This window comes from Apodemus sylvaticus, chromosome 16 (genome assembly GCF_947179515.1).
Source record: "Apodemus sylvaticus chromosome 16, mApoSyl1.1, whole genome shotgun sequence".
NCBI lineage: Eukaryota > Metazoa > Chordata > Mammalia > Rodentia > Muridae > Apodemus > Apodemus sylvaticus.
Genome location: NC_067487.1, coordinates 89,071,374 through 89,090,497, shown reverse-complemented (window position 1 = coordinate 89,090,497; position 19,124 = coordinate 89,071,374). Strand labels below are relative to the sequence as shown.

General features: G+C 41.1%; 1 long non-coding RNA gene and 1 pseudogene across 2 annotated transcripts in view; both read right to left on the bottom strand.

Moving 5' to 3' along the window:
* Positions 1-15,128, bottom strand: part of LOC127666582 (uncharacterized) — a 48,600-nt gene extending 33,472 nt beyond the window's left edge. Inside the window, exon 1 of one of the 2 annotated variants that reach the window (XR_007973683.1) lies at positions 14,709-15,128. This is a non-coding gene — a long non-coding RNA (uncharacterized LOC127666582). The remainder of the gene's footprint in view (positions 1-14,708) is intronic. The other variant, XR_007973684.1, reaches the window with a different exon arrangement.
* On the bottom strand, positions 1,368-5,894 carry LOC127666580 (40S ribosomal protein S15-like; annotated as a pseudogene).
* Positions 15,129-19,124: the final 3,996 nt, after the last annotated feature.

The following is a 19,124-nucleotide window of genomic DNA, read 5'->3' as shown; positions in this document are numbered from 1 at the left end:
ACAAGGAATTACTTCTGAACAGTCCACAACACCCTTTCCTATTATCCTATTTTCCCCATCCCCTGGTTGATGGGTTAGAAGAAAGGATGAAACATTTAAGAACCCTAGATAAAGTAGATTTTGAAAAATCTAAGCCTTCAGAAGGAAGTCTATATGGGTAAAAAGAGCAACATTTAAATTTTGTCAAGCCTTCACAATCATGTGACCCAACTCTTCAATCCCTGGAAAACTGTCAACACACAGTTTATCCCAAAGTATAAAATAAAATATCAGGCTGTGAGGTAGTCACACCTGCCTTTAATCCCAGCACTCAGGAGGCAGAGACAGGCAGATCTCTGTGAGTTTGAGAACAGCTTGGCCTACAGCAAGGCTGTTACAAAAACTCTGTCTTGAGATAGATAGATAGATAGATAGATAGATAGATAGATAGATAGATAGATAGATAGATAGATAGACAGACAGAGAGACAGACAGAAATATACAAACTCAGAATATAAGTATGTATATTCCACTTAGTTCCAACTAAGTGGAAGAAAAGATAGAACTCTTCCCTTATAAAATTCTAGGAGTTAGCAGATATCCCTCTTCCCAAGTGGAGCTTCATAGTGTTTCCAGTATGTGAGTACAGAGAAAACTGAGTGGGACAAGGTGACACAGAGCTATAGTCTCAGCAGTTGGATGGCTGGGGCAGAAATAGCACAAGTTTTGAAGGCAACATGGAATATAAACAAGTCCCAGATCAGGATTGCCTATATAGACAGACCCATTTCAAAAATCAAAGAAGGCAACATGATGGTGGTGGCACACACACCTTTAATACCAGCACTTAGGAGGCAGAGGTAGGCTGATCTCAAAGTCAGTCTGATCTACAGGGCAATTCCAAAACAGCCAGGGTTACACAGAGAAACCCTGTCACAAAAACAAAACAAAAGATCAAAACTTTAAATTCAGTCTCTTTAAAATATCCAAAACTCCCTCTAAAACTTCAAAATGCCTCAACTGTAGGCTCACATAAAAATAAAAAAATAAGTTACATACTTTAAGAGGTCAGAATCAGGGCAGTTACAAATCAAATCAAAGTTCAAACGTATAAAGAGTCACTGCCTAATGTCTGGGACCCACTGAGGATCCACTACGCTTTAAGGGTCCTTGGCAGCAGCATTTATCCAGCTCTGTCTTCCTCAGGACATGCAGCTTTTCTTGTAGGCTCAGACTGGCTCCACTTCATAGCTGCTGCTATCCTGGTCATCTCACAGTACAGGCATCTCCAAAATGTTGGCATGTCCACTACAACTGTGCTGCACTGTCACCAATACCCTCATAGTTTTTTTCTTCAGGGACTCGAACCCTGCAACATAGTGTGAAACCTCAATTTCTCTCCATGATCTATCTCTACAATCCTAGGTATTCTGAGGATGTATCTAGCTCCCACTACGACTGAGTGCCAGATCTGCCAGCAGCAGAAACAAACACTAAGTCCAATGTGACACTATTCCCCTGGGTGACCAGCCAGCAACTAAGTGGCAGGTTGACTACACTGCACCATTTACATTGTGGAAAGGGCAATGTTTTGTCCTTGCTGAAATACAACATATTCTGGTTTTCAATTTGCCTTCCTGCATATAAAACTTCTGCCAAAACTAAACCCACGGAATTATAGAATATTTTATCCAACACTATGATATTCCACATAGCATTACTTCTGACCAAGAAGCTCACTTCACAGCCAGAGAGGTGCAGGCCATCTCATATAATTCACTGCTTCTTACTATGTTTGTCACTATCCTGAACAGCTAGACTGTTAAAAAAAAATGGGATGGCCTCTTAAAGACATGCCTATAGGACCAGAGTTCTCCTGAAGGTGATATATGCTTTGACTATATGCATAGTTTTTCTTAAAGTTAGGATTCATGGGTCTAAAATTAAAGTGTAAACCTGTGATGATTCATCTTGGTTATCAACTGATTACATCTGAAATAAAAACACAAATAGCTGGACATGCCTGTGAGGAATTTTTCGTGATCATTTTAAGTGGGAAGATCCACCTTAAATCTTATGCCCCACATAAAAGGACACATAAGGAGTGTTTGTTTTCTGCTTTTTGTCTGCTTGACTTCATTGAACTTCATCTAACCTGTTTTAGACCCATTCTTTCATTGGAATTAAAATACATTCTTCAGGATTCCAACAAAGACTAAAGACCAGCCACTCTCTTGGAATCCTATACTCCAGTACCAGGTTGGAACTGCTGTGACATCTAGTCTCATAAACTGAATAACTACTAGGATTTCTGGCCTTTCCATTAGGAATCAGCCACTGTTGAACTATTTGAATGAATCACCACCTGTAAGCCAGTCTTCCTTTTTTTTCCCCTCCAGGGATTAAACATGAGTATTTGCCTCAGCCACTTGAGGATGAAGCAGGAGTAGGTGGCACTAATACCAGGCCAGCTGTGCTTAAAAGGCATATAGGTATTGGAGAACTCACACAAGTAGTGGCATGTCAGCTCTGTTTAATTTCCATCTGGTTGAAGGTATAAGCCCACCATGCTGCATACCATCTGGTAGGATGATCATGTTCCTCAGGTAGATCTTCACCACCTCAGGCTTCTCCATGGGTAGCACCTCCTACATGGTCTTTCTCAAATGCTTGAATAATGTAAGTACTGCTTCCACTGCCTCTAGAAAGCACTGTACAACTGCATCTGCTACTCATAGAACATGCCCAGTAATTGGTCCAGATCCATACCACGGCAGGCGAATTTGCAGAAGATCCACTTCTCCATTTCAGCCATCTTGGTGGCTGCTCAGAAACACTGGCTGCATCTGTACTGTTATCTTGAACTTCCTGTAAGCTATTCTTAATAACAAATGTTAACTACATTCTAGTAGATGATATAGATCATGGAAGAACCTATTTATTCCTAAGAAAGGAAGCATATTGCAAATAGTATCTGCTGTTCAGCTTTACTGAAAACTTATACTCTTCAAAAATAAATAAAGCTGCCAGGCAGGGGTGGCACACGCCTGTAATCCCAGCACTTGGGAGGCAGAGGCAGGCGGATTTCTGAGGTCGAGGCCAGCCTGGTCTACAGAGTGAGTTCCAGGACAGCCAGGGCTATACAGATAAACCCTGTCTTGAAAAAACCAAAAATATAAATAAATGAATGAATAAATAAAGCTAATAAAAATTAAGACAGGACTTGCTGATGTGGTGCACATCTTTAATCCCAGCAATCAAGAAGCAGAGAGACAGGTAGATTTCTTTCCTGATATACATGGTGAGCTGTAGGCCAGCTAAGGCTATATAGTGAGGACCTGTCCCAAAAAATAATAAAGCAACCATATATGTGGGTACAGACAAAAAAGAAATGAAAGAAGAGTCTTAAAATTTTTGCATATATATTAACAGCTGCACTAATCACAAGAAAAGAAGTGGAAAGAAGCCAGGGCATAATAGCACATGTCTTTAATCCCAGCACTCAGGAGACAGAGGCAGGTGAGTCTGTAAGTTCAAGGCCAGCCGGATTACAAAGCAAGTTCCAAAACAGTCAAGGCTACACAGAGAAAGCCTGTTTGGAAAAGGCCAAAAACAAAAACAGGAAACAAAATGTAGACTAGGAGCCAGCTAGATGGCTAAATGGACATCAGTTTGATACTAAAGACTAGCATAGTAGGAGAAAAGAGACTCCATCCAGCAAATTGCCCCTCTGACCCCCACAAGCATACCATGACATATGTGCCCAAACACACACAAACAAAAATTTAATTTAAAATTAAAGGTTTAAAATGGCTACAATAAGAGGCTGGGGAGATGGCTCAGAGGTTAAGAGCACTGACTACTCTTCCAGAGCTCCTGAGTTCAATTCCCAGCAACCACATGGTGGCTCACAACCATTTGTATATGGGATCCCAAGCCCTCTTCTAGTGTCTGAAGCCAGGGACAGTATACTCATAAACATGAATTTAAATGGCTACAAGAATAAACATGTTTTGACAATCAAAGAAACAAAAATATCTTCTGTGTAGTAGCACAAGCCTATAACCCTAGCACATGGGAAGCAGAAACAGGAGGATCAGAGGTTCAAGGTCATCCTTGGCTACCATAGACTGGGAAGGAGAGAAAGAAAAGAACTACAAAAGATTTTCTATGATTGCACCACTCCATATTCCCACCAATAATATATAAAAGATTTTCTTAGTATCTTTGCCAACAACTGGTGACTATGTCTACTCACATCTTATTTTTAGCTATTCTAATAGTTAACATAGTAATATATTATTGTGCTTTCAATTTGTATTTTCCCTAATGTCTACTGACTAATGACTACTGATACCAAACATCTTTTCATTTGCTTATGTGCCATCTGTGTATCCATCCTTCTTTAGTGAAAGGTCTGTCTTTTGTTTGTTTCCTAAGTGACTGGTTTTTACTGTATAGTTCAGTTTCTTACACATTGGCTTTTGCCAAACATATCTTACAAAGACAGTGGTTCTCAACCTTCTTAATGCTGTGACCCTTTAATACAGTTCCTCCTATTGTAACCTCCAACCATAAAATTATTTTCATTGCCACTTCATAACTGTAATTTTGCTACTGTTATACTATGCTTTCTGGTGGTCTTCAGTGACCCTGTGAAAGGGTAGCTTGAGCCACCCAACCCCCAAAAGTTGAGAACTGATACTCTAGGACTACAGAGGATCACTGGATAAAAACATTTGTCATATAAGCCTGATGACCTAAGTGTGATATCTGAATCCAACACAAAGATGGAAAGGAAAACAAAGACTCTAAAAAGTTGTCCATTGTCCTTTAACTCTCATATACATGACTTGGCATGCATGAACCCACAAACACATATCAAATATAATAAAAAAGTCATTCCAATTCATAACTAGTGTTTGTGTATATGTAGTATTATCTGTAGGTGGTGGTTATGTGACTAAAATGCATGAGGGTTTGTGGACTCATACCTTCACATGCTTAGGGTACAAAAGGATGCCAAGAGCCTTTCTCTTGAGACTGGGTCTCTCACTGAACCTCAACTAAAGCTCCCTGTTTTCACCTGGCTAGAAGGGCTAGCCAAGGAACTCCAGGGATCCAGATATAAGCTTGTCTTCATCCACATCTATGCTTGTATTAACAGACATTTGCAGCTATAGGCTCTTGCATGGGTGCTAGGAGCTTGAACTCATACCTAAACATCAAGCATTCTTACTGAGAGCCATCTTTCTCAACCTTGTAGTCTATCTTCTCATCTCCCTAAAAGTTTTCATACACCCAAAGGTTTTAGTTTTGATAATGTCTAATGTATCAATATTTTCTTCTATGGATTATGCTTTCATTCTAGTAATAATTTAGGGATCCTTAATTCACAAACATGTGGAAATATCACAAAATATAATATGTATTATTTTAAGTAAGCAACATATAGAACTATTAGTATTGCTTTATAGTAAATATATTAATGTGCTAATAATTATCTAAAAGCCACAGTTTAGTTCTACACTTAAACATATCAACCAGTATTTAAGATTTAGAACAGGTTATATAAGTATGGTGGCATATGCCTTTAATTTAAGTCCAGCACTCTGAAGGTACAGGCAAGTGTTTCTCTGTAAGTTTGAGTACCTCTATACAACAAGCATCAAGCTAGCCAAACCTACATAGTAAGACCCTGTCTCAAAAACCAAAAAGAAAGAAATAGAAGTGAGGTCATCCATTTTAAAGACTAATGCAGAAAGTATACTTTGTTCTATAATATTTTATTTACATTTAAAAAAATTAAATTGTTATTTATAAATACCTAAATTTCCTATTATTGAAACGATTCACTATGTAACTATTGCTTAAAAACTGTTTTAGTCCTTAACACTAAGAAAGCTCACTTATAGCCCGTGGTGCACGCCTTTACTCCTAGTTCTTGGGAGGCAGAGGCAGGCGGATTTCTGAGTTCAAGGCCAGCCTGGTCTACAGAGTGAGTTCCGGGACAGCCAGGGCTACACAGAGAAATCTTGTCTCAAGGAAAAAAAAAAAAGGAAGAAAGTTAGTTCACTCATGGACAGAAAATGGCTCTTAAACTAGGTCATACTAGCCACTCAAGAAAACACACACAGTATAACACATCTGCCATACAAACTGCACGCCGTAAGAAGTTCATTAAAAGAACACACAACAAGGGACTGATTATCATGAAAACAAATGTAATACATGAGGCTGAAATATAATACAGCAATGGGGTATTACTGCACACCCATGCCAAGATGTGCTCTTGAGAAATTACTACATGCAAGAGGTCAGGTGTGAGGAGGTTTACTGGGAGACGGCAGAGGGGTGAGGACCTGCAGACTGGGTAGAGGCAGACAAGAGCAGAGCCATGAGGGCAGATAAGGGAAGAGGGGGCCAGAGGACAGAAAACACTGGCAGAACTAAACTGTACCATACAACACCAGGATTACCAAACGCTGACACGTCTCTAGCTTCAGTTTTAGGGACTAACTAGTAAGCTCATTATTAGATTAAAAGAGGCACAAAGACAAATTTTTCTAGCCACAACTTAGGCTATCACTGCATTATATTTCATAAATTAATACAATATTTACAGTGCTTTCGGTAATTATGCATGTTTATATCAAAGATTATTATATGAAGTATTAAATACCCTATCAAAGTCAAATTAGCTTTTGTAAGATTTATAAGAATCTTTTACACTTAAAACATATTTTATCCACACACATGACTCTTTAGTTTTTGAAATGACCTTTGATTTGGTTTCTCTTTCTGAAATTTGTATTAATGACATATTATATACATGAAATATGGCTAAAGACACACAGAAGTTGTCAGCTAAGTCATAGGAGTAAAAAAGAAAATTTAAATGTTTTAGGGGCATATGGAAAAGGCCCTGAGAATAAATTACTAATTCTGTGAACAGAAGAGTTTTGCTTTCAAATTTGCTCCAGGCAGGTGTGAGGGTTTTCAATGGTGTATTCATTACAAGCCCAGAACTGCCATGTTTCTCTTAAATTCTCCTTAAGTAGCTTATTTGCCAGTCCTGAAGACTTTATCACTTAAGAGTCAGAGAAATTCTTATTAGAAAATTACTGTTTCCAAGAAACTCTGAATCTATACACCTACTTTTAAAAGCAAATGACTTGAGAATTCTGCTAATGTGTATGTCACAGTCATTAATGTAACTGAATAAGAATGTCCCCACAGACTCAGATATTTGGACACTTAGCTGGTGGTACTCCTTGGAAGGGATTAACAGATGCGGCCTTGCTGGAGGAAGTGAGTCCCCAGAGGTCAGTTTTGAGAGGTTAAAGACTGTTGCCATATTCAGTCTGCTTTCTCTGCTTCACACTTTGTGCCTGCAGATGTGAGCTCTCTGCATTCTACTCCAGCTGCCACGCCTGCTGCTTGCTGCATTGCTGCCCATCATGATGTCTATTAAACTATAAGCAAAGTTACTTTCTCATGGGAAGGGGAGCAGGAAGGTCGCTTCCTCAGGTTTGCAGCTTGCTTGGGAGAACATCAGGTTCTCTGCATGAGGAAGTGTCTCCTCTGTCTTGGTTGGCTGAGAATGACAAAGACCCTAGGTTGCCTGGAAACTAGCAAGCTGGGACCAATCTCCTCATGCCATTTCTCTACAGATAATAAAATATATCTTCAAATTTGAAGCCAGGGATGGGGTATTACACCTATAATTTCAGTGTCTGGGAGGTAGAATGAGGAGAATCAGGAGTTCAAGGACAGCTTCATTTGCATAATGAGCTCAGGACCAGGCTAGACTACAGAAACAGTATCTGTTCTGAATGAATACATACATACATACATACATACATATATACATAAAAAATTAAAAATAGTAATTCATTTGATTGCTCATTTAAGAGCACCTATGCTCACCAAGGTTTCTGCTGTGAAAAGCCAGTGAGAAAATCCTTATTGATGGTGTAATAAGGAGGGTAGACAGGTCTGATACTCAGATAGATGCTTAGACTATAGATATGGATCAGGAGTGCAGTACTTGCCTGTCTTTCAAGAGGCTGTGAGCTTGGTGTCTATATTGAAGGAAAAACAACACCAAGCAAAGCCCACAAGAAACTAAAACTGTTTTCTATACAAAATTGTCCCAACCAAAGACACCTCCCAAGTAATGGAAATTAGTCAAGTATCAGAAGAGAACAAAATTTACAAAGATCTGCTACTTCTCCCCAAATGGGGTTCTTTCCACTCTGAGACCAATCTGTCAACACCAGAGGAGTGGCTGAAAAGTAGCCATGTTTTTAACAAACACCATACTAAAAGAATGAGGACTGCAGTCTACAAATCTTCCAAATATTCTGATCTCTATATAAGGGGTTAGTATCTCAGAAATAAGAACAAACTAGAAGTAAACAAATCAAGTTTCCAGAAATTAAACCCCACCTCACTTTAGTTTATCTGTGAAGTGGACTGAAGTAACTGGCAAGAAGCAACTGGCAAGACCAACTATATTCCATGTAGTAGCTATCCCTGGTGGTCAACTTGACTATATCTGGAATGAACTCTGACCTGGATCTTGGCTTAGAGATCTTGAGACACAGTGCCTATGAATCCCAGAAGATTTTGACAGGGAAATCTCTAAGTTCAAAGTCATCAGGGAGCAGGGCAGTGGTGGTACACACCTGTAATCCCAGCACTCTGGGAGGCAGAGGCAGGCGGATTTCTGAGTTTGAGGCCAGCCTGGTCTACAGAGTGAGTTCCAGTACAGCCAGGGCTACACAGAGAAACCCTGTCTCAAACAACCAAAAAAAAAAAAAAAAAGGAAAAAGGAAAAAGAGTTGAACCTAACCAACTCTACAGTCTACTATCATTCTATACACTTAAAGAAAACAACACACACAGATACACACAAACACATTCACAAACACACACACACAAATCCCTTCATGGGCTAGAGAAATGTCCCACTGGCTCCACAATTTAGAGTACTGAATGAATGTTTAAAAAAAAAAAAAGGATTTGTATCTAGTACCTTTATAGGGGCTCACAATCACTACATATGAACAGATACCATAGGCAAAATGCCTACCCTATTCTTTATTTTTACCTTCCCTAGTATAGAGGATCAAATTCCTGTAATCTTTTTTTTTTTTTTGAATTTTCAAGACAGAGTTTCTCTGTATAGCCCTGGCTGTCCTGGAACTCACTCTGTAGACCAGGCTGGCCTCAAACTCAGACATCCGCCTGCCTCTGCCTCCCAGAGTGCTGGGATTACAGGAGTGCGCCACCACCGCCCGGCTCTACAAATGTGTTCTTGATATTGAATTAACAAAACTTCCTTTAAGAATAGAGGATTTTCCCAGCACTCTGGGAGGCAGAGGCAGGCAGATTTCTGAGTTCGAGGCCAACCTGGTCTACAGAGTGAGTTCCAGGATAGCCAGGGCTACACAGAGAAACCCAGTGTCAAAAAACCAAATCCAAAAAAAAAAAAAAAAAAAACACACATTTGTAAAATGTTAACATCTGATGTTGGGTATTGGTTCTAATGCTTATTTCAGCTCCAGAAAAGCTGCACTGCCAGATCTGAGGGTCCCTGCCCCCCTCCCCTGATTCGAATGAGTAATAAAAAGTTGCCATACAGCCAAGGGCTGGGCAGAAAGACAGGGGCAGACTTAAATTTCAAGTGCAAGGGAAGGAGAGGGGGGGAGGAAGAGAAGGATCAGATTTAAGAGCTGAAAGAGGGAAAGCATCCTACACTGTAGGTGGAAAGTGAATGCAACCCTATGGGGAGGGGGCGCAGAAGATGACAGGCAGCAAAGATACAACATAGATTTAAAATGCATTAAACCAGGGATACTGGAGGGAAATGTGTGCTACCCATCAGCAGGATTACAAATGTCCAGCTATTGAGCTTAGTTAAGACATATCAAATGTGTGTGTGTGTGTGTGTGTGTGTGTGTGTGTGTGTGTGTGTGTGTGTGTGTGTCTGGTGTGTCTTTGATTTACCAATCAAGAGAACTCTTGGGCAGGTGCAGTGACTGCACTACATGTCAGAAGCCAAAGCAGTTTAATTAATTCAGTCTAGTGCATTGAGGTCCCAAGAGAGTTTCACATTACCCTGGACACAGGGGGTACAGAGCCCAGTCAGCCAATACACAGTTTAGTCAAAGTTTCAACTTTTTTTTAAAGACAAAGCAGAATAAGATTTTCCCACATTTTCTAGTTCTCACCAGCTGCTGTTTCCTTAGCAATAGCATATCTCGGTTCAAAGTGACCCAAACCTCCTTGCAGACTGAGAAATCTGTCAGCAGTCCAACTCTGAGATGTGTTAGATGTGTTGTCTAATTAAGCTATAAACAACGTTACTTTCTCATGAAAAAAAAATGAGCATGAAGCCACTTCCTCAGTTCTGTAGCTTGCTTGGCAGAACACCAGGATCCTCTGCTTGAGGAAGTGCACCTCCTCGATATCTCAGTATGCTGAGAGTGACAGAACCATCCTAGGGTGCCTTGCAGCTAGCAAGGTAGGAGCATTATCATGCCATTTCTCCACAGTAAAGTAAAATACTTTCTACTGTGATCCCTAGAGATTGGCCTGTGGTCCTGAATAGCCAGAGAAATGTTGCCCTCTGTGGATTAGCTGCCTACGTTTGGACTACAACAGGCAAAAGTCTCAACATTGTTTGTATTGCATCCACAATCTTTTTCAGCAACCTAGCCTGTACCCTAATAAACTTAAGAACACTTAATAATTTTAGTATTAGTAATTTATTCTCCACTTCGGCTACATAATTCAGACTGTGCCTAAAAGGGGAAAATGAAACAAAGTATATTCTTAGAATTATCATATGTAAGAATGATGGAGTTTAGAGAATTATACAACCCTTGCTGTATAACTAAACCTTCAAGAAGTTTCTGTTAAATCTTGAGTGTGATCAAGCAAGACTAAGTCAGAAAGCAACATTCTGCTTCCCTTTTATACTAGGCTCAAGTACAATCATATACAACACACATATCAATCACAGACATTTTTTGTCCTCCTGCTCTCATGGAAAGCCTTGAGTCAGATACTCAGTCCAAACATAAGAAGCAATTACAATAATAATAATAACAACAATAATAAAATCTGGTTTGGTGGCACACACTTGTGCCAGGGAGACAGAGACTCCATGTCCTCCCTAGCCAGCCATCTGAGCCTACCTATCCAATTCAAAGCCAATCAAAAATCCTGTTTTACAAAAAACAGTGGATGGCACCTGAAGAATGACATCCAAGGTTGTCCTCTGGTCTCCACACACAAGCTTACATGTGCAGGGCCACAGGACCAAACTATCCTGTAAAAGGATTTTCATCCGCTGCTGTAAGAGAGCTCAATGGGTAAAGGTTCTTGCAGGCAAGTCTGATATAACCTGTCCAATACCTGGGACCTCTATTGATGAGGTTTGGTCTGTTGTATGTATTGTCCCAGAGACAAGAAAGTGCACAGGTAGATCCAAGTGAGGCTATGTGACCTTGCCTCCAAATTATTTCTGATTGGTGAATAGAGATGACAACAGTCAATAGCTGGGCAGAAGAAACCCATGCAGGCAGGGTTTAGCATTCCAGGACTTCCAGCATCAGAGAAGAACCACAAGGGGGAAGACACCATGTGTTAGGTGAGTCGTAAAATAAAGACCATGTGGGTTGGCTACCTGTAAATAAGAGCCGTCCAAATGAAACATGGCACATTCTATCGTGGGATTAGTAGTGGGAAATAGACAACAGCGAGAGGTGCACAATCTGCCCAGCTATTGTGCTGATTAAGGCTAATTGTACATAGAAAGGTTGTGTGTGTCTTTTATCTGAGAACTAAGTGGTTAAAGGCAGGGTAAAAACCTGAGTTGGGATTAAATAATTTCTACAACATCCACATATACAACTCCTGCCCACCCCCACATACACAAATAATAAATGTAATTTCAAAGGGGGTTAAAGCACTTGTTAGTAAACATGAGGATCCACGTTTAATCACCAGAACCCATGTGGTAGGACGATAACCTGCCCAGTCACTATCCTCTGGCCTCCATAAATGCACACTAACACACACATACGAACACAGAATAAATTAATGTAGTTATTAATTAATTAACTAATTAAAGGTTTTTCACATCATCTCTTGTTGGCACAGACTCACTTCTGTCTTTGGTTTACATAGCTCGCTTCCCCACATCTACCTCTCCTTATCTCATGCCTATCATGCTTGCATGTGTTTCTCCTCCCTAATCTCCATGTTTAAATCTATATTAAACTCTTTATAAACTACTGTTCTGGGGACTAGACCGATGGTCCCCAGGTTAAAAGAACTTATTGTGCAATCATGAGGCCTGGAGTCCAAATTCCAGCATCCTGTACACACCCATGAGTATAGCTTCCAGGAAACAGACATTGTCTTAGGAAGAAATAATGAAAAACTGCCAGTGATTTGGAGGAAAAAACACTTACAAATGTATGGCAAAAATACAAAACTCTGTTCTTTTAAAATATAGCCCACAAAAGAGTTAGGACCTGGGTTATGAATGAAAGGGAAGTAAGTGAAAATCCCGGTTCCTTTCCTACCATGTAACCCAACCAAGTACCATTATTATCTCTACAAATCTGTTTCTTGCTGAGTGTGCCAAATTTATATGCTGCTTCTCAATATCAAAAGGGAAGCCACTTAGCAAAGAGTCCTGGAACATAGTCCATACAGAGTAATTTACTAATTATTAAATTTTGGAACAAATGTTAAAAAGACAAGTAGTGTTTCATGTTTATTTTTAACTGTCAGGCACAAGGCTTAGAATCCTGACTTAAAGTTGAGACTGAGATATAAAAGGAATTACAAAAAGCCATTTTGCCAAGGACAAATTCTAAGTAAAAATATCTAGTACTATGGAAATATAATTGACATAGGCACAATCATAAGTTTATTAGAATAATTTGATGCATCACCTCAAAGTTTTCATTTTTACAAAGATATGGTTTCATTTTCATAAACAATAAAGGGAAAAACAACACATTAAAAAAAGAGAGCAAAGGTAGGAATGAAGAATATTACTAGGCTGCTTTACTTTCCAACTTAAGAACGAAAATACAACACAGGAAAAACTCCTCATACAAAAATGGTAGAAAACATCACACTAAAGATAATAAAACACCTCTCGTTCCTGAACACTTCAAGAAACAGACTTCCCTGAGATCTTCAAGTTTTCCTGTCTGGAAACAAGAAGCCCCAGTAAGTTATTTCATCACCACAATCCTATTTCCAACATCAAAGCAAAACCTAGGAAAGCCACTCTGGTGGCTTTCTCATTCTCAGAAATTTATTTTTATTTTATTCTAGACATACAGAGAAACTACTTAAAAAGTCAAATAAATTCTGATAGGCAGCAAAATTTCACTCAAAAAAAAAACAAAATATAAAAACTAATTCTATTTTGTCTTATGACAACAATAAAAAATGTTGTCAGAAGACAGGCAATGGTAACACACCGTTTATTCCAGCACTGTGGAGACAGAAGAAAGTAGCCAGATCACTTGACTTGGAAACCAGCCTGATATATACGCTACTTGGGAAAAGCCAGGGTTTCCTGAAGTGCCTGCTCTGCAAGCATGAAGACCTAAGTACAAATCCTTATGCACATAAAATCTGGTGCAGGGCTGCACATTTCTTTCTAACTCCAACTCTTTGTCTCACAAGAGACAGGTCCTGGGAGTCTGCCAGGCCAGCTGAAATACAAGCTCCAGGTTCAGTGAGAAATTAAGGTAGAGACAACTGGAAGACACTGACCTCAGACCTCTGACCTCTACACAAAGCATGGGAAACTCAGGCCTCTGATCTTTAACATGGATTAACTCAGTTACTCACTGTAGAGCTACAGAGTAGGTAATACTATAGTCATCACACACAGCTGAATAAAATGAAGCCCCAGAAGTCACTAACCGGTCCATGGCCATGCAGTCAGTCAACGGGAGCAGGCAGGATCTGAACTGAAGATGTCAAGTGTTCGAATCATCTACAGCATTCATTTAGTTAGCAATTTTTACAAAGAGCCTCTCAGGTGCCAGACACAGTTCTAAGTACTAGGGATAAAATTATGAATAAATCTAATGAGATCTTTGCCCTGTAATTAGGAAGAGAGAGCCAACAATTCTAATGGGAATAATTAACAAGTGTAAAGTGTATCTAATAATAAAAAGGAATGAGAAAGGGAAAATAATGTTTAATTTAATGCTAAACAAAAGAGTCAAATGACAAAGAGAGGGAGACTTGCTTCTATGTTAGGAACCAGGAGAAGTTCTCTCAAGTAAAGAACAGCAATAGAAGTCAAGAACAACTGCCACCAGCCAGAGATGGTATCCCGTACATCTGCCAGGGTAGCATCCTAAAGCCCTAGTGAGAGTGAGAGTCATGGGGTAAGGCTGAGGTTAGGTTGGAAGCTGCCCTAGTGGCAGGGAGAAGCAGCTTAGATTCAGTTCTGTGTGTAACCCAGGGCTTTTGGAGGATTTGAGCACAAGCAGTTCAATCCAAGTTCTTTTTAAAAACACCATTCTTACTGTTATGTGAGGAACAGCAAGCTGGAGAACTGCATCTGGGGTGCGGGTAGACTGGGGGAGGAGAGGAAGGGAGCCCTGCCAAGATCTGCAAAAGCCTGAGGAGCGACCAAGCACAGAACTATCAGGGAATGAATGGCCAGGACTGACCTGCGCTGGAGGAAGGAGGCATCTCCAGCGGCGGAACTCCGAAGCAGATCCGTGGGCGCACAAGTCAGCGAACCACACAGCGCGGGTGGCAGGGCCGGGGTGGCCTTACAGTCGCGGCGGAGGGGGAACCGGAGGTCACGGGTTACACAATTCTGCAGCCTGAGCTGCAAGAGCAGCGCAGGGGATCGAGGTCTCCAGGGTCAGCGCCATTCCCCGGCCCCCCGGCCCGGGGGTCGCCGCCGCAAAACACTGCACCTGGGCCTCGGCAGCACCGCAGCCACTCAGTGACCTCGCCCCAGCCAGGAGGAAGGCCGGAGAAGGTAGCAGGTCCGCAGGCCTCCTAGGGGCACCGAGCCGCACCCCTAGCTCCCTTGGTCAGCTCAGCCTCTGGCTTCACAATGGCTCCGCCCCGCTCCTCGCCTCCCCCACATCCCTCTAGCGCGCCCCGCCCCCATCCTGCCTGTGACCCGCCTGCTGGGTGAGAGCTGACACTTTCAGTAGACACAGTGCATGCGAGCTGCTAGCACAGAGAGCAAAGAGACCTAGTCAAGGTCCTTCTCCCGAGCTGGGGGTGACATAGCCTCGGTGGTAAATTGCTGGCTGGCAAAGGAGGCCTCTGTGATATCAGACCTGAGACTCCATTGTTATGACAATAGTCCTTACTGTTGAAATATTCAAACTCCTCTCCCAACCAACTCCTTTCCCAAAGTTCAACACTTTCTTTCCTCCACCTTAGAGACTTGAAAGTGTTTGCAATCACTTAAACAATCAGTACTGTTTTCAAAACTGACTTTGCAAACCTGAGGTGTTTTCCCCCAGAAAAAACAGGAGATACTCAAAGAAAATCGCTCTCATTCTCCCTCCTTCATAAATTCAACTTCAATATTCCATCCCTATCCCTAAAAAGCAGCATGGTTCTCTGGACCCACAACTGAAAATATAGAAACAGCTTAATTTCAGGAGTAACAGACAGAGCTCCTAGCTGCCTTACCAGCAGGTCATGTCCTGAAATGTAACAGTGAAGAAAAAAAAGAAAATGAAGATTTGGGGGAATGATATTTTAAAAATTGTCTCTACACAGCTGTTATTTCCACTAAGAAAAATGAAAAAACTGTATTTTTAAGGCTGAGAAAAGCATGTTCCACCACAGTTCACAAAAATTCATTCTAACCAATAGTTAGTCACAGCATACATTCTGTCCACCACTCACTTTACCACATCTTTTGTGCCAATGGACAAACAGGTCGATTCCCAGTGTTTAAAACACATTTAGTGTGGTGAGAGAGGCAACAGCTGCAGGATAAGTTCAGAGCTACATCTGAGGGAAAGCTTTGGGGGGCACAGCTAGAAAATGTCAATAAAGTCATAATATGAACTGAATGATTAGTTCTATTAGGTAGAAAAAATCCAGAGCAGCATGTGCATGGGCAGAGGATGGAGGACAGCGTGTATTCTAGGAACTGTGAAGCATGAAGCAGAGAGTGGCATAGGCTGCAGAGTATCCAGACAGAGGAAGCTAGGGAGGCAAATGGAGGACTGAGAATGAAGGTCCTGCAGGGTTTGGAGACCTGGTGAGCCTATACTCCAGAGGAGGAATCAATGAAAGAGTTAAACAGTAAAAGTAACTTTAGTAATTCACCCTGGCTGCAGCCATGAGAGAGGACAAATAAAATGGAGGACAAAGTCATTTTAAAGGAGATGTTCAAAGATATGAAAGTTCAGGACAGAGATGGTTCATCTCTATATATATTAAAGTCATCAGATATCAGGGCTTGGGGGAAGGCTTAGTGGGTCAAGAATTTGCTACACAACTGTGAGGAACTGAGTTCAGATCTGTAGCACCCACATAAATGCAGGGCAGGGGTGGGTGCTTGCCTATACTCCCAACTCTCATGAAGCAGAGACAGGATTTCCAGAGGAGCTGAACAGTCAAATTGCTAAATAAGTGAATTCCAGGACTGGAGACAATGACTCAAGAAATCATTTTGAATCAAGTCATAATTATGAATATCATCTAACGTGCTAAGTTCTAATACAGTGATTACCCTACACACTGGGGTTCACAAACTCATTCTGTCCCTAGCAATTATGGCTCAATAATTTTTAAAATATTATCCATAAGCCAAAATAAATATGTAACTCTGTGATTACAAATAAATGAGGCCACATAACTTAAGTATTTGTAACTTAACAGGTTGGTAATTCGTCAGGCAAAAAAGTAATATACTTAAGTCAAAAACAAAACTACGAATTTTATTTACTAATGGGACATCTGTAGCCACTGGGGAATGTGCCACTTCTCAAACTTGGGACTATGGGACAATATCACTATTGTTCCCCACTCTACATTGGCAGGAAACGGTCAGGCACACTGCTCTACACTTAATATTCTATCATAGTGAAAGGGACAGGTTCCTCACTACAAATAGAATACAAAATAGAACCGCCTGGTTGAGTGGTAACAGCCAAATTTTTTTTCCTTACTAAAATATAAAAATACATTTTCCTCTATATTGGCCATTAACTTGACAATGCTTTTATCAGCCTTAAGTTCTCACCAACAACTTGACATCTAATGTTTCAGCCTCTATTGATAAATTTGGTCTCAGTCAACTATTTTATTGAGTTGCAAAGGATGCTTTTCCAAATACATATTCCTTCTGTGGTTGTTGGCTGCCATTCCTCTTTAATGAGCTATCATGGTGGAGCACACCTTTAATGTCAGCACTCTGAAGGCAGATTGTTGTAGAAGTTTTTAATCCCGACCCAGGTTTCTAACCCACCTTCCAACCTTTAGCTCCCCGATAAAAGATACATACAGCCTTTATTTTTGCAATAAGCCTTAAATGGCACAAAAGCTAGGATTAGAATCCTCTTTGGTATTAAAATCTACTTTCCTATTGATAACCCCAAATTATTACTTACTATTTTCTCTGTTTCTTCTGGGCTGCTCATAGCTCTAATTTGCCAGCCCGCGGAGCCATGTGATTATGGCTCACCTAACCTGTGGCAGCTTCTCCTTCTCCCTCATGCACCTCCTTCTCCTTCTCGTGGTTCTCCTTGGACCCCAAGCCTGAGAAACCTAACACCCATCTATGTCTCCTCTGCCTAACTATTGGCTGTTTCTGTCTTTATTTATCAATCAGAAATAACTTGGGGGTAGGGTCACAGGTCTATATGCAGATTCCAGGGCTTGGGGACCCGCACTTAGCATTACAATAGACAGAAAGACCAAACCTCCTTTTCTCTCAAATATGCATTGAATCCAATTACAACAATTATGAAAATTATAGTCACACGATCTTTAATAATGAAATAGCCGGGTGGTGGTGGCACCCGCCTGTAATCCCAGCACTCTGGGAGGCAGAGGCAGTCGGATTTCTGAGTTCGAGGCCAGCCTGGTCTGCAGAGTGAGCTCCAGGACAGCCAGGGCTATGCAGAGAAACCCTGTCTCGAAAAAAAAACCAAATCCAAAAAACAAAACAAAACAAAAAAAAAGAAATAACTTTCGATGCCATGTTCTGTGGATCACTGATGCTTTTGAAGCTATCTACATATAGCATGACTGAATTGCTAATCATTAATTTTTTTAATTATTTACTATTTGAATAACCTTGAAAACATGTTATTATAATTAACTAAATGAGAATCTAATATGACCATGAGTTTGACTGTCTATCCTAAACAGTTTGTAATAGCAGCAATTAAAAGGACTGGGTTTAAACCTAGTATTCTTAAGTGACTTGCATCAGCACAACACCCCAGCAGCTGTAGGACCACAGAACCACAGTGGACCCTTGGAGACAACCTGGTCCATGGGTATCACCTTAGCCTCAGGGGGTCGTGCAAACCACTCCCATCAATATGGCCCCCAGAGTCAGCAGAGCCACTGATGTCAGCATGGTTTCAGGCTGCAGCCATGGACAACCACAAGTCCTTGGTGTTATAAGGGGCCACAGGCCCTACTGAGACCTGATCAAGATACCATCATGGACTCAAGGAGCAGCACCCCCCACAGAATCCACTTGGTCTGAGACCACAGCACAGACTATGGACATCGTCACAGCCCCCAGCTATGGAAGAAGCAGACCTGGCTGTCAGCAGCATCAGGACCAAGACATCACCCTTAGAGCAGGGCTTGCCTCCCAGATCAGTGTGGCCTCCAGTGGTAGCTGGGCCCTCCTACATCAACAAGGCTTTAGGTGGCAGCACAGGCCATCCACATCAGCCTGAGCCTCACTGCCATCACATCTCCAGTGTAGCCCCTCTCCACAATATACAAACCTCTCCACCTCTCTGTCTCTGCCATCTCTCTACCACATACTTGTTTATGGTAGTGGCACCCTCTTGCCTGAAACTCAAAGAGACAGGTTGTCCTGTGTGCTTACACATGTTTTCCAATTTCTTTCTTGGGAG